Source organism: Drosophila elegans, unplaced genomic scaffold, assembly GCF_018152505.1.
Source record: "Drosophila elegans isolate 14027-0461.03 unplaced genomic scaffold, ASM1815250v1 contig_814, whole genome shotgun sequence".
Classification (NCBI taxonomy): domain Eukaryota; kingdom Metazoa; phylum Arthropoda; class Insecta; order Diptera; family Drosophilidae; genus Drosophila; species Drosophila elegans.
This window is the reverse complement of record NW_024546167.1, coordinates 18,395,709-18,410,904: the sequence shown is the minus strand read 5'-3', so window position 1 is coordinate 18,410,904 and position 15,196 is coordinate 18,395,709.

The window sequence follows — 15,196 nt, the reverse complement described above, 5'->3', positions numbered from 1 at the left end:
TGCCACAAAAAATTAGTAACTTTTAGTTTGATTGTTAGCCAAAGTTTTCCATCCTTCGCTCAGTTGTACGTAAATAAATAATTTCATTTTCCTGGCATAATATTTACTGCACCGCGAGATGAAAACTCGAAACTGGATTTTCCAGGAAATGTAATTTATTATACCCTTGCAGAGGGTATTATAATTTCAGTCAGAAGTTTGCAACGCAGTGAAGGAGACATCTCCGACCCTATAAAGTATATATATTCTTGATCAGCATCACTAGGCGAGTCGATCTAGCCATGTCCGTCTGTCCGTCTGTCCGTCTGTCCGTCTGTCCGTCTGTCCGTCTGTCCGTCTGTCCGTCCGTTTATATGCAAACTAGTCTCTCAGTTTTAAAGCTATCTGCATGAAACTTTCCCAAAAGTTGTCTTTCTATTGCAGGTAGTATATAAGTCGGAACGAGCCGGATCGGACGACTATAGCATATAGCTCCCATAGGAACAATCGGAAAAATAAATGAAAAAAATTATAACTTTGCTGTTTTTTAATTTTTTGTTTAGTTCTTCGACATATAGTAATGGTTAAATATTTCCGATTTACGGTTTAAATTTCATCAAAATCGGTCGACTATAGCATATAGCTCCCATAGGAACAATCGGAAAAATAAATGAAAAAAATTATAACTTTGCTGTTTTTTAATTTTTTGTTTCGTTCTTCGAGATATAGTAATGGTTAAATATTTCAGAATTATGTTTTAAATTTCATCAAAATCGGACGACTATAGCATATAGCTCCCATAGGAACAATCGGAAAAATAAATGAAAAAAAATTATAACTTTTCTGTTTTTTAATTTTTTGTTTAGTTCTTCGACATATAGCAATGTTTAATTATTTCAGAATTATGTTTTAAATTTTATCAAAATCGGACGTCTATAGCATATAGCTCCCATAGAAATAATAAAAATATATAAAATAACTATCTAATAATTGAGCTGCAAATCATCATAGTTTCAATGTTTTTCAGCATATACTCAAGTAAATCATAATTTAAATGTTTTCAAAAGTATTTAATTCATGCAATAGCTGCAAGGGTATATGAACTTCGGCTTGCCGAAGTTTGCTTTCTTTCTTGTTTTTAGTTAGTTTAGTTAATTTTTTTGGCTGCAGAAGTATCTTATATTGGAGTGGGCGAAATGTTTTTAATTTGTATATAATTTCAAAAATATATTTTTAAAGATATTAGAGCAGTTTCCCCCTAACATTGAATAATTTCTTTTGATTCTTCGCTAAGTAGCTTAGATCCGAGTTGAGTTTCTGGGTCACTTGTCATGATTTGTATCGCTTTCCCTCATTTCCCACGCAAACACACAAAGAAAAGGACTCAGAGACAAGGAAAGACTGCAGCTAAGCTGGGGGAAAATAAAGAAAATAAAGGAAAAAAAGATCGCTACAAATGAAAACAAAGTCGGCAGTAATTTTCGCCCACTCTGATTTATTTTTACTTTTTTAAATGGGTTTTCCCTTCCTCCGACTTGAGGTCGTGTCACAGTTTTCCCTGGCAACAGATTTGTGGGGTTTCCTTAAATAAAAGGAAAAAGCTTCCACTTCTGTTTAATTATGAAATGCAAGCAGAGTGAATGAGTGAAAATAGAGGGCGAAGGGCGGCAGTTTTCCATTGTTTGCACTGGCGAGACTTTCCCCTCCTCTTTTCCCAGCTTTCAGTTTGGCCACAATTCTGGCGAGGAAAACTTCCGTGGGTCCTGCAGTGATTTTTCCTTTGCTTTGACATATTGAAGTGACTGAAGGGGGCCGGAAGAGGGGGCGCGGCATCTGTCAATCCCTTGACTTTGTGTCTCGCGTTTTTCTGAGGGAAAGGAGAAAAAAGAAAGGAGAAAGCGAGAAGTGGGAAGTAAGGCCTCAGTCGGTGAAGCACCCATCGTAATTGCTTTTGTATGCTGTTCGTTTGGCTTACAGCGATGGAAGTGAGACAAGGAAACTAAGCTGTGGAGAAAGAGAGGGAGACAGGGAGATGGGTGCAAAAGAGAGGGGGATAACAGGGAGATTCTCCCTTGTTCCCCATGACTTATTTCCAACCACCGAATAATTTGAAAGCACCAAAAAAGCACCCAAAAAAAAAGGATGGCAAAAATATCCGCCAAGAGGAAAATAACACACATTAAAACACATACACACATTAAAATAAAAAGAAAGAGATGGATGAAGAGATATAAATAGAAAAAGTTGTATTAAAATATGAGTCTGTTGAGAAATAAATTTGAAACAATGAAGATCTAAATAATGTGAGCCACATTTACTATAAACCTCAAGTGGGTGTGTTACAGTGACACGAAATCAGATTTTCAAAATTGTTTTGTTGAGTTTTTGGATATTAGACTAAAACAAAAACAACATTTAAAAAAAAATTTTGTGTAACTAGGCATGCTATTAATGCAATAAAATTAAATATATATACTGCTTTACCAGTTTTTGCTTAGGGGCATACAATATATTTTAATATAATGTTTTTTTTCTATAAAATATATTTTTAGACCCAATTTCCCCAGTGTACAATGTATTGTAATGCGGGTGGAATTCAAAATATGCTGCTCACTTCACCAGAAATTGTTGCCATTTACACGATACTTGAGCAGGCCTCTCTTTCGCTTCCCCAGCTATCCATCTCCCCTGGCTTTCTCCACTTCTCCGTGGGCAATTCCTCTTCTCTATGAATGTGACTGTAAACGGAAAAATGTTGAATGTCGAATGTCCCTGTGGACCAACTTTGCTCATCAGTCCGCGTAATTTCGCGGTGCAAGTTTCAAATTTGTCAGTGGTCCAGGAATTATGTGGCCCACTTCCACATCCTCTCGTTATCCCTGTATAACTTAGGGAATCCCCATTCATTAAGGTATCCCCTTCCCTCAAGAAACCCCTAAATTTGGCTAAGAAACTGCCTAGGGCCGAAACAATCTGCTCAGGTTAATAGGGAAGGAGAAACTTATTAGAGAAGTTATCATAGTCTGTCTTCTTTTGGAACACAAACTGGTTTTTCCTTCAGTTTCACTGCTATTTTAGCTGAAAGTTTTCAAATGATTTTAAGTTAAGCTTGTGGACATTTTTAAGTAAATGAATCAGTTTAAGACCTAGGGTTAGGTGTGGACCACAATTTGTGGGGGCAGATATGGCAGCTTAATGCATATTTAGACATTCGGAAATGTTAAATATTAGGAATTGGGATATAGAACCTTAAACCTTAACCATATTCATAATTTACATTCACTAACATGTCATTTATTGCACCTTTAATATTCTAAGAACATTATATTGTATTTATAAACCTACTGAATTTTCGATCTCATCTGTTTGATTGGAATTAGTGCATGGTCTAGTAACTTCGAAACTCATTACAAATTATTGGCATCACTCCTGGTTCAATGCATAATTCTCCTGACTTTCGTATTTGCATTTGAATGTTTCCATATCCCATATTAATTTCATACCTATCCTCTTACTGAATTTCCCCCATTTTCCATCCCTCTTGCCCTACTTTTCCTTGGCCAAGATTTGCTTCCATCTCCTTCTCTTGTTGGCCCGTAAATATTGTAAATGATTTGGCCACAAGCCAGCAACTGAATTTGGAATTCAGAAGCGAATTAAATTGGCAAGCTCGATGGCTTCTCCTCCTTTTCTCCCCTTTCTGAAGGACATTCATGGCATTTTGCCTTCTTTTAATTTCGTTGAAATGTCGCGTGCATCTCAATTCAGGTTTACATTCTCCATCTTCCCGTTTGTATTTGCCTCAGGGAAGAATTGCCCGATATAAAGAAGCATCAGTCTCGAGAAAGGCCTTTCTCTTTGGGCGAAAGTGGGAGGAGGCCTAGGAGGCACATCTTCCAGCTACCAGAGAAAATTTGTAGTCTCGGTTTCGCTTCTTCTATCGCCTTTTTCGCTTTTGGCCTAAAAATGGTTTACGACTACGTGAGAAGGGAATTCGGTAAAAGCCAACATGTGTGTCTCTGTCTCTTTTCCTCTGTTATCGCCATCTCTATCTCTGCCTTACCATATTGACAGTGGGATTGGAAAATACGCATGCAAAGTACGATAGCGACACAAAATATTCACTTGGCGAATTGACTTAAGACCCTCTCTTTCGCCCACTTTCCCCCTCTACCCGTCTCGCTCTTCTCTTATCCTGCTCACGATTTCTCCGCTTGTGTTTGTTGACATTTTCCGACTCCTTTGTTTTCCCAGCGAAGGATTGGGGGAAATCGAGGAGAAGAGAAATGTAAGGCATTGGGTCACGTGCGAATTCATCGATGAGAATAATGATGATGATTGAGGCGATGATGGGCATCCTTGGAATCCCTCAGAATTCGTGCATTGAGATGCCAACTGCCCTGAGACAATTATTCAACGCTTAAAGAGAAACACTGAATCTTCGTTTAGATAAACAAAACAATGAATAGCCTCTGAAAAGGAAATGCCACTAATCAAAAGGTAATTTACAATTTGTTTTGAAAATATACAGCTCTTCAAATGTTTCCATTATTCTTTCAATGTTTGATTCTCTCGAACCACAAAAAATCCAGAAAAAAGCACACAAAAACCACAGAAAAATTGGAAAGTCGTCTAAAATAATTATGACAGGATATTGTCAGAATCTCATTGGCAAAGCGACGGAAAATCCAGCTGAAAAGTTGCCAAATATGATAAAATGAAATTCGAGCCGTGACGACGAAATCGATCAAATTAAAATGAAAGGCCGTAAGCACAATACCCGCTTTGTATTCATTTTCGTTTCATCAACTGACATTTCTCACCGGAATCTCCATTATCCGCGAAATTAAAGCCGTCATTTCTATTTTCCACGTTGTCATTTTCAATTGTCATTGCCCGATGCCACGCCCACACTTTGTTTGTCCGTATAATTTGTTGATTAAATAGCTTAGTTCTGCATATCGGGGTAATGCATATATCATCATGAAAAGCGGGCAAATTCGGTGGGAAAGTGGTTGCTGCCGCAGCTCTAAATTATTTAGCGATGACCGCAAATGCAATGTTCCTATTCCCTTTTATTTCTGTTTGCTTTTGGTATTGGCCAATTAATTCGAAAATAATTTTCCCATTTGGTAATATATCGCTTGTTTCTGTACAGCTTCTATTTGTATCCTAAGTTTAACATTGCTGCTGCATATGTGTTTTGGCTTTTGTCCAATGTTTGTCCTAAATGACCACTAATATATTTTTGGTTGTATTCAGCCTTCAACATTCGATTGCAATTTTTTTAACATAAAAAGGATTACCACGTGTGGGTTTCCTATTGTATAAAAATGAATATACTTAACCCTGTCACAAATGTTAATCTATTGCATGTGAGTCTCCATCCAGACCATGAATAATTTCATTCACTTTCATTAGATTCCCAGACATTCAGCCACTTGCCCCTTTGCTTTTCTGAAATTAAATTCTCGTCTGCTTCCATGCCATTTAACTTTGGACTTCTCCCGATTACAAATTCATAGAGACAAAAGTTGATTTCTCCACAGGCAGAGTTTTCACACCTGTACTGCCTTTTTGTCCTTTTGTCTTTTTGGCTACCCATGAATAATTCGAGGTTGTCCGTTGACAAATTGTTTGGCTCGTTAAACGGTGGCCACAAAATTCGCAGCGAATTATGCAAATTTTCATGAAATGGACAAAACGATCCTGAAGATTCACAACTTCTTCGCAGCACTTATAATTCCATGAAACCTTTATATCAGGCGAGGATAGACATAAATTCTGTTTAAATTGTATCCCTGGCTTCCTGTTATCCCCGACTTGGCCCACATAAATAATTTTTAATGATGTGAAAATGTGTTCGCAGGCACTTTTCCTATAATTAATGTCGACTTCCTGCTAAGGAAACTGGAGGAAGAGAAGCAAGATGAAAAACCCAAGGGCAAGCCGCAAAGAAAATTAAAGTGGAAAGGCCAGTGAAAGGTGAGGAGCGACATGTGTTTGGAACCTTTTCCGGAAATGAGAGCTCCATCGGTGGAAAGCACTTGTGTCTTTCCCCTCACCTTTTAGATTTTATTCTCCCACCTGTTCGTGTTTTTGTCGATTTATCGACACCAATTCAATCAGAGTCTTCACAGCCATATTTCCTTCCCCCAACATCCAACTTCCTTTCACTGCTTAAATTTCTTTGACATTTTCCCATTTTCTTTGGCTCTGCAGTTTTTATTTAGAAATAATTTCCGCTGCATTTTCCACAAAGAAAGCAAATAAGAAGTGAAAGCCGGTGGAAAAGTCCAAGGGAGTTGTAAAACTCCCAAGAATAATGTACATTCATTTGTAGTCAGAAATCAGGAGAAAATGTTGATAAGTTTTCTTTGTCCGCGAGCAGAATTTAATGCAATTTACACGGAGGAAAGTTATTCAAGCGAATTGGAAGGACCTTGAACTTAACTTGAACCCCTCACTTTCCACTCTTAAATTAACAACTCTCTGAAGTGCAATAATTTTTCAAACGAACCTAAAGAGGATTCCAAGTCGGAGTCCAGATCCTTATCCACATCCACATCCACATCCACGTCTTTATCCTGTTTCCATTAAGCATCCCCCGATGAGGAAAAGACCGCAATGCAGTTCGTGTCCGAGTTCAGTTTTTATGGCAACTGGAAAAGGCGGAAAAGTGGGTGGAAAATCAGGGGGAGGGATGATGGCACCTGCACATAGGTAAATTTGTCTAGCGGCGAACTAAATTCCAAACGGAAGTGACACTCTAATTGAGAGCAACGAGCCAACTGGGAGGTGTTTTCGGGCGGTGAAGAGTGGAGAAAGGGAGCTCCAAACAGGGGAGAAAGGTTGGTGGAAAGTGGAGAGAGTACTAAGAGGAGTGGAGGAGTATATGTCCACTTGATGCGGGCACTGGGAGCAGCACTAAAAAAAGTAAACTCGTTAATTGCTAAGTGCAAGACCATAAAACGGCTGTGAAGAGGAAAAATGGGGAATTCGGAGGGGAAAGGAAAATGGTTGGAGGGAAAATTGTTTGGTTTTTGGATAAGGCCAACAATAAAAAGAGTGAAGATGGGAACTTAGAGGGTAGAATGAGTTATTATGCGGGTTTGAAAACGAGAAACTAAACAGAAGTTCAAATGTTTTATGGACAATATAAATGGGAATTAGGATTAAATATGCTAGTGAAACTATCCACATACTTATAAATGGATATTCCTTTCCAACTGACTTGTTCTGATTTACATAGTCCAATGTCTTAGTGTTCCCTTTTTCACCGCCAAAGGATATTCAATGTCAAGCTCACCTTTGCAGGATATCGTTCAAATCCGTATTCGCATTTTCCCTGGCCTGTCATCGGTTTACCACAGAACCTAAAACAAGATGGAAATCCGTTGTATATTTATGAATAATTCAGCAGGGAAACTCTTCCTCCAGCTTTCCCTATTTGTTTTCCACAAATTGTCAGAATGTTGCCTTTGGATGATTTTGGCACCACGTGTAAACCACCATCCCACCCCGGATTCCCTCCACATGCCACAAAGTTTGTCCAAAATTGGCCATTGGAATTTATTCATGTGGATGTGGTTGGTGGCAGGGAAGTATCATCATGCAAATCACTCACTCACATCTTTTTCCTTTGCTCTTTTCCTCATTTTCCCGCCTTAAAGCTTTCCCAGTGGTCAATTTTCGCAGAGGGAAAAAACTTCGCCCGGCGACAGCTGAAAAAATGACTTCCATTTCATAATTATCGTGGGAGGTAGCCAAGGTCCTTGGGGAAATTGAAAACGGGAATGCGAAGGTCCTTTCGCACAGCTCAGCTGTGACATTTTTATTAAATTTCTGCCACATTTCCTCCTCTCAGCTGGATGTAAGCTTGTTCTACTTTAATTAAAGAAATAATCAGCGGAAGTTGCCCCTAGTAATATATCAAAATTTCTTCTGCTCCGATTGAACTTTGGGGTGTGACGAATGTGGAAAAGAGGGATGGGGAATTGATTAATGAGCGGGAAAAAGTAGCCAAAAGGTTGCTTAAATATTTGGAGAAGGAATGCTGAAGAGGAATATAGAAAGCAGGAAATATTGTACACTAAGAACTTAGATATTCTTTTGGTTCCAGATTAGGGTTATCTGGTAAATTCCATAAACTTTATTTATTTTTAAAATATTACCTCCTCTAAACCTTTCTTTTCTTACCACATATCTCGAAATTGATGTGTTTTCCCTGTTTTTATGATTTGTCTCTCGAAAGTTTATGACTCATCTTGTGATTTCACTGCGGTGCCCGAGTTTATTTACAATTTATGACAGAGTGCAAAGGAAAGTCCTGTTTCAAGGCTGCCAGAATCAGAAATCAGAGGTTGTAGGGGGAGAAAAGGAAAAGACTGCCCTTGGCCAAATCATTTTGCTGGTTCAACATTGACTGAATTTTTAAAGCGTTCATCAGCTAAGTGAAAACAGTTTGAAATATTGTCCATTGCCAAGGAAAATCGAGCTAAATAAAGCTCCAAAAGACAATTAACAACACAGAAGCACAAACACAGAGCCAAAAGAAAACGGATAGAAAAAGCAAGAGAAGAGCAAATTAATTAACAGTCGAGACTATGAAAATGCAATGAAAATAGAGGAAAAACAGGCTGCAGATGCGTTTCCCTTTAATTCTTTTAGTGACAATGAAAGAAATAAACATCCAACTGCAATCAAAAAACACTTTATTGGCAACAAAATAACTTTCTTACCAACTCAAGTGGAATGAAAACGTTAAAAAAGGATAGCACCAATTTCCCCTGCTTAATTTATGATTTTTTAATAGGCAACCACTAACTCTTGGGCGGGGCTAATGGGGCGTGGCAGATTTCGTTGTCCGTTCTTGACGCAATTACTGAATCAGGGAAATTTAATTGCTGCTGCAGTGGAGCGAAGAGAGAGGTCCTTGAAGGACTTGTGAGGAGGAGATTGGATGGTGGACTCTGCGGCTGTTTACCAGTTGATTATCGTCCTTGTTGGCTGTCTGCTCTGTTTGTCCAGTTTGTCCTGCTCCTGTTTGTGACGTGGATAGCTCGTGGTTGTCTTGGTTGGATGTCCTCTGTTCTTGTGGATATGGCAGATTGAAAACAGTTTTTGGTTTTCCGGTTTTCGTTATATTGAATCATTTAAGATTTAAAATACATTAATTCAATATATTTTTAATTATCATGTCTGACCAAATAATTATATAATGTAAATTTAAATTTACTTCCAGGTTCTTCAGGTGAAACTATCCTGAATTCCTCTCATCTGATTCCAATTTGAATGCAGAGCAATCCCGCGGTGACCTCATATGGAGGCCTTTATGCTTTTGGCTCTGATGTTTGCTAATTTGGTTGGAATTGTGCAGCTGACCAAATGAAATCCCCATGCATCCTCCACACTTTTCCCTATTTGACCCTCTGCAATTCCCATTGCCGCGATTTGCAAACACTTTAAATATGCCAGCGAGTGCGAGAACTTGAATCAGGTTGGGATACTAAATCCTCATGTGACTTGGGGGGGATTATTAATGCCAGGCAGCCAAGGATTAAGAATTCCACAGCAGGAGGAATTAAAAGGGTGGAAAAGAAGCACTCCCATTCAAAACTGTTTCAATATTTGCATTTTTGCAGTAAGTGTTGGAATGCATGCATTTTTCTACTTTTCCTGAAGCAAATTCCATTTCGAAGTGAATTTGCGATATCTATAATTTATTCATATGTGCAAGTGCAGAAGGAAAAGGGAGGAAATATCCCACTGCACTGCCTTTTCATTAACAATACACCAGCTACAGCAACTGGCCACGCCCCCAATTTGCGCAGTAGGCGCAATATCCTTCCGGTTGTCGAGGTTGGCCAATTGAACCGGAAGTACAATTTCGGGGTCGAAGGGGGAATATTGCGGTTGAGCAGCGATTAAAGCGCCTCAAATGCAATGGAGTGTTAATTCCGTACCCATAATGGGAGATAATTAATTGGAGGAGAGGGTCAATTAAGAGGATATGTTCACTGTTCAATCCTTTAACTATTATGTTATATTTGCCATGGCCTACAATGTAAATGTATAGCTAGCTCTGTTTACTCCTTCAACATATTCCATCCCATTTGCATTTCTAGGATCTCAATTCTCCAAGGAGGTCAAGTGAAATGCGCTCTACAAACTTTTCTCTGTTCCCAGAACCCACCATTTTCCCACTTTTCTTTGCCCGTTTTCCCACACACACAACACATCAAACAGGAAACTCTCACAAAGGAGCTTCAAGTCAAGGGAAAGTGGAACTTGCGACCTGATTTCTGGGCTTCTCCTACTTGGACACGTTCTGCTGCAGAGGTATTTGTTTAAGGACTTAAGCCACATATTCTATGCCTTTATTTCAGGCCCAACCACCACTCTCAAATTTATGCACAATTTTCGAGCTATATAGTTGAGAAAATTTTGATAAATGCTGCCAATTAAGTGAAAGCTTGACAGGAAACGGTTTTCCCAAGACATGGAAAAATAAGATGATGGCTAGAGGGGCAGAACGGAGGACACATATATCGATTCCGATTCGGATTCGGACTCTGAATGATGTTGGTCGGCCATGGGGATTTGGCCTTAAATGCTCCTCATTTATTTTAACACCCGGCGAAGTCGAAAGCCCAAATGCAATATGAGTGCACAGAAAGAAATAAAAATATGGGGCGGCGAATTTCATTTCATAAAGGTGCAAAATTTATTTAAAAATATATTTATAAGAATTTAATTTATTTATAATATTGTTATGGATGTTGTTGAATAAACAAAATAAATTATTTAAAGAACGATAAATAGGTATATTTATTTTGCAAAATCAAATATTTACTTTTGTCCTTACACTTAAATATTTGCTATTCATAAATTTACTATCTTTTTTTTTGGTGTAATGGAGGTGTTCTGCTGGATATTTTTCTACTTTTGGCCACCGCCTGTGGCGCAAATATCTGATTACGCTCCAGCCCACAAGACGGCTACTCAAACTCCTGCTGAATTTTTCCTTTTCTAGGGAACCGAACAAAGGGCACAAAGAAAATGGTGAAAATAATCTTGGGCAACATCTGGAGGAAAAGCGAGGGAAAATAGGAGTCGACTGCTCCCTTTACGATTGAGGACAAGGTTAAGCATTCGGCAGTAAAATGGCAACTTATTGTTTGGAATTGCCAGGAAAACAAGGAAAAGGTGGTGGGAGTTTTATTCTTCAGGGTTTCCTTTGGGAAATTCAGTTCTGTGTGGAGGGAAAACTGCTGTTTTCAGGAAATATTGAAAATGTTTAACCAATCACGCAGATTATGGTGGCTATAGCCTGGACAATTAGTTGCCTTGTTGATATCTGTGGCTTTCTTCCACAATTTCGCCTTTAGTTTTCCTGCTCATTTGCAGATCCACTTGACCTGCTCCTGTTTCAGTTTTCAGCATCCTCATCATCATGAACTGCTGTGGTTGCTGTGGTCATCCTGCCATTTCACTTCCATCCTGACACTCCTCTTCAGTGGGACTCCCTGTAATTGTCCTTGTCTGCTTCAGTTATCCTTTTTCCTGGCTTGCTGCTTCTTTGTGCGGTTTTCTAATAACTGATGGAAATAATTTGTTCGTTTCATGAAAGCCATTTCCAGATGTGGTTGTTATAACAGAGAGAATAGTTTAATTTGATTAGCTGAAGCACAAAATTGTATGATATTAATATTGAGCTTAGCTGGGCAATTATCAGTGGCTTATTGAGGATTTAATGCGGTTTATTGAGTATTTTATGGGGCTTGCCCATTTCTACATTAAATCTATCCAAAGAATTACACAAATATTTGATTCCTTAACTAACGAACCAGAAACATATAAATATTCAAGCAAGGAGATCGGAGGTTAAGTTTTGAATTTAATTAACCATGACTTCTGAAAGCGAACTTCTATATATTTTCTCAACTGAAGAGTGGAATTAAAAGGTTTAATTTTTAAAGAAATTAACATTAAGTTAAGTAGAGCTCGTAGAGCTTATTAAGATATTTTTTCGGATATATATGTCGATTTATATTCATTTTCTTAAAATTCGTTCCTTCCGCTTGCATAATTTAAATCGCATTATTCGCAATCTGTTTGAACAGGCAGAAGGAGAGTTGAAATCCTTCCAAACGAATGCACAAAATGTATCCTCTTGTGCCCAACAAAGCATCCGTTTGGCAAATTTATATCTATACATTTTTTTGTTTGCTGATCCCATTTCTTCCCAGTCAACCATAAATAACATAATCCACATAAACATATATATATATCTATTTTTTGGGAAGTTTCAGCAATTGAAGCTTTGTATGCATTTTATGTTCCAGTTGGCAGTTTCCATTTTCATTTTCCGCTTTCCAATTCGATTATCAGTGAACATTTTTTCAGCCGGATGTTTGTCTGCCTCCACTGACGACCGTTGAATTTTGCGAATTTTGTAAAACATTTAAATTTGTATTCATTGAGGTGCAATAAATAAACTCGGCACATAAATCATTTTAGAAGCAACTTAAGCACGCAAAATGGAATTTTCGCCGGCTATCTTCACTTTCTCAGTTTCACACGCAAAATGAACATAAGCAAACTAAATCAAGGGTAAGTCGAAGCTTTAAGTACTCTATTGTTTTGGGATTTTTTAGAAATATATTATTTATATAAAATAAAATATGACGATGTTATAAGAACTATTAATTCGAACAAGAGTGAATCAGTGAGCTGTACAAAATAAAAAAAATGTTTAAAGCAAAGTAAAAGGAAAATAAACAGAATATGCATTTATATATAATTGCTTTACTTTTGTTTAATGCTAGGATCAACTTTTTTATTTAAAAATATTTTTTATTTTTTTTAGAAAGCGACCCACGAACAAATTGACTGACTAAACAGATGCTGCTCCTGAATTTCACATTTTATGGTGATCCATAAAACATATTATACTTCTCTTTGTCCAAGGATGCCCGGAAACGAGTGTATATACATTTCGCCTGGCTAAGGACACCTTGGGGAGAGATTGAAGACGATTGCTGAAACTGGTTAGAGACCAAGACTAATTGGCCAAAAACAATAAAACTCAACTCCTTTAAAACGGAGCAAACATTTGACTCTCTATCTGTCTGTCTTACTCTTTTAAAAGCTTTCCGTCTCTGTTTCTCTTAAAGTTTTTGGCCAAATGTTTGCCAGTCCATTTATAAATCCGTGCGGGGCTGGCTGCTCTATGTGCCCAAGGGATTTTCCCCGAACAGGACAAGGCAAATATTGAAACTATAAAGCGTTCGCTTTTTGCCCTGTCTCTCTCGCACCCACCTAACCGTCTCTTTCTATGGCTTTGGCTATAAATGTGTGTGCTGGGGGTAAATCTGGCATAATCCTAAAAAAGTTTTTGCTGGTGAGTGGGTTAAAAGTAAGAGCAAACTGCGAGCACGAGTACGAGTACATGGTACATAAGCGGCTTATGCCATTAGTTGGGAATCGCAGTTGGACCACCTGCATACCATCTATGGTTCGAGCACTATATATCCTTCTGTCCATCCGTTCAATGGTGGCAAAAGTTGCCCATTGGCATCTGCCAACTCATGCGGCAAACTTTTAAAGACTCCTCACCTCGAGCGGTTGTGGCTACTAATTGGTTAAAGTTCGACGTGCAAAATCAAAAGTTATAACTCACAGATAATTGGTGGGGGCCAGAAGATATTAAAGGCACTTTTACCACCTGAGATGAGTGCAGAAAAAACGGTTTTAAGTTAGTTTGACTGGTGGAGCAAGACAAATGCAATAGATTTTTTTACATGGCTACGAAAAAAGGCGTTGCAGAAAATTGTTAAGTCCAGCACATTTAATTCCATAACTTTATTTACAGACATCCAATTTGGAAAAGGCTTAATTCTGAAGGTTTTTGGATAAGTTTCCCATAAATCTGCGTTTAAATGTTGGCTAGTAATTTCGGTTCGATTTTTTAGAAATTTTGATGATGGTACCCCTTATAATTTTTTCCAAAAACGGATGTTTGTCAAAAAATGACCTACACCCAGTTCCTTTAATTGCATAACTTTTCTCTCAGAAATACGATTTTGAAAAGGCATGCCTCCTAAGGTTTGTGGCTTAGTGTTCTAAGATTCTGCATTCAAATTTTAATCTTAAATTTTGTGTTGATTTTCTAAGCGATTTAATGAAATTTAAATTTAAAAAAAAAACCTTGCAGAAAAGTGAACCAAAACCAGCACATTTAATTCCATAACTTTTCTTACTGATATCCGATTTGGAAAAAACTTAATTCTTTAGGTTTTTGGATTAGTTTCCCATAAATCTGCGTTTAAATGTTGGCTAGTAATTTCGGTTCGATTTTTTAGAAATTTTGATGATGGTACCCCTTATAATTTTTTCCAAAAACGGATGTTTGTCAAAAAATGACCTACACCCAGTTCCTTTAATTGCATAACTTTTCTCTCAGAATTCCGATTTTGAAAAGGCATGCCTCCTAAGGTTTGTGGCTTAGTGTTCTAAGATTCTGCATTCAAATTTTACTCTTACATTTTGTGTTGATTTTCTAAGCGATTTAATGAAATTTAAATTAAAAAATAAGCCTTGCAGAAAAGTGAACCAAAACCAGCACATTAATTCCATAACTTTTCTTACAGATATCCGATTTGGAAAAGACTTAATTCTTTAGGTTTTTGGATTAGTTTCCCATAAATCTGGGTTTAAATGTTGGCTAGTAATTTCGGGTCGATTTTTTAGAAATTTTCAATTTTTCCCAAAAATGGATGTTTGTCGAAAAACTACCCAAACCCAGTCCCTTTAATTGCATAACTTTTCTCTCAGAAATCCGATTTTAAAAAGGCATACCACCTAGGGTTTGTGGCTTAGTTTCCGAAGATTCTGCATTTAAATTTCACTCTTGTATTATGTGTTGATTTTCTAAGCGATTTAATGAAATTTAAATTAAAATAAATGTTTGCAGAAAAGTGAACCGAAACCAGCACATTTAATTCCATAACTTTTCTTTTTCCGATTTGGAAAAGACTTAGTTCTAAAGGTTTTTGGATTAGTTTCCCATAAATCTGCGTTTAAATGTTGACTTTTAATTTCGGGTCGATTTTTTATAAATTTTGATGATGGCACCCCTTTCAATTTTTCCCCAAAATGGATGTTTGTCGAAAAACGACCAAAGCCAAACACTTTTAATTGCATAACTCTTCAC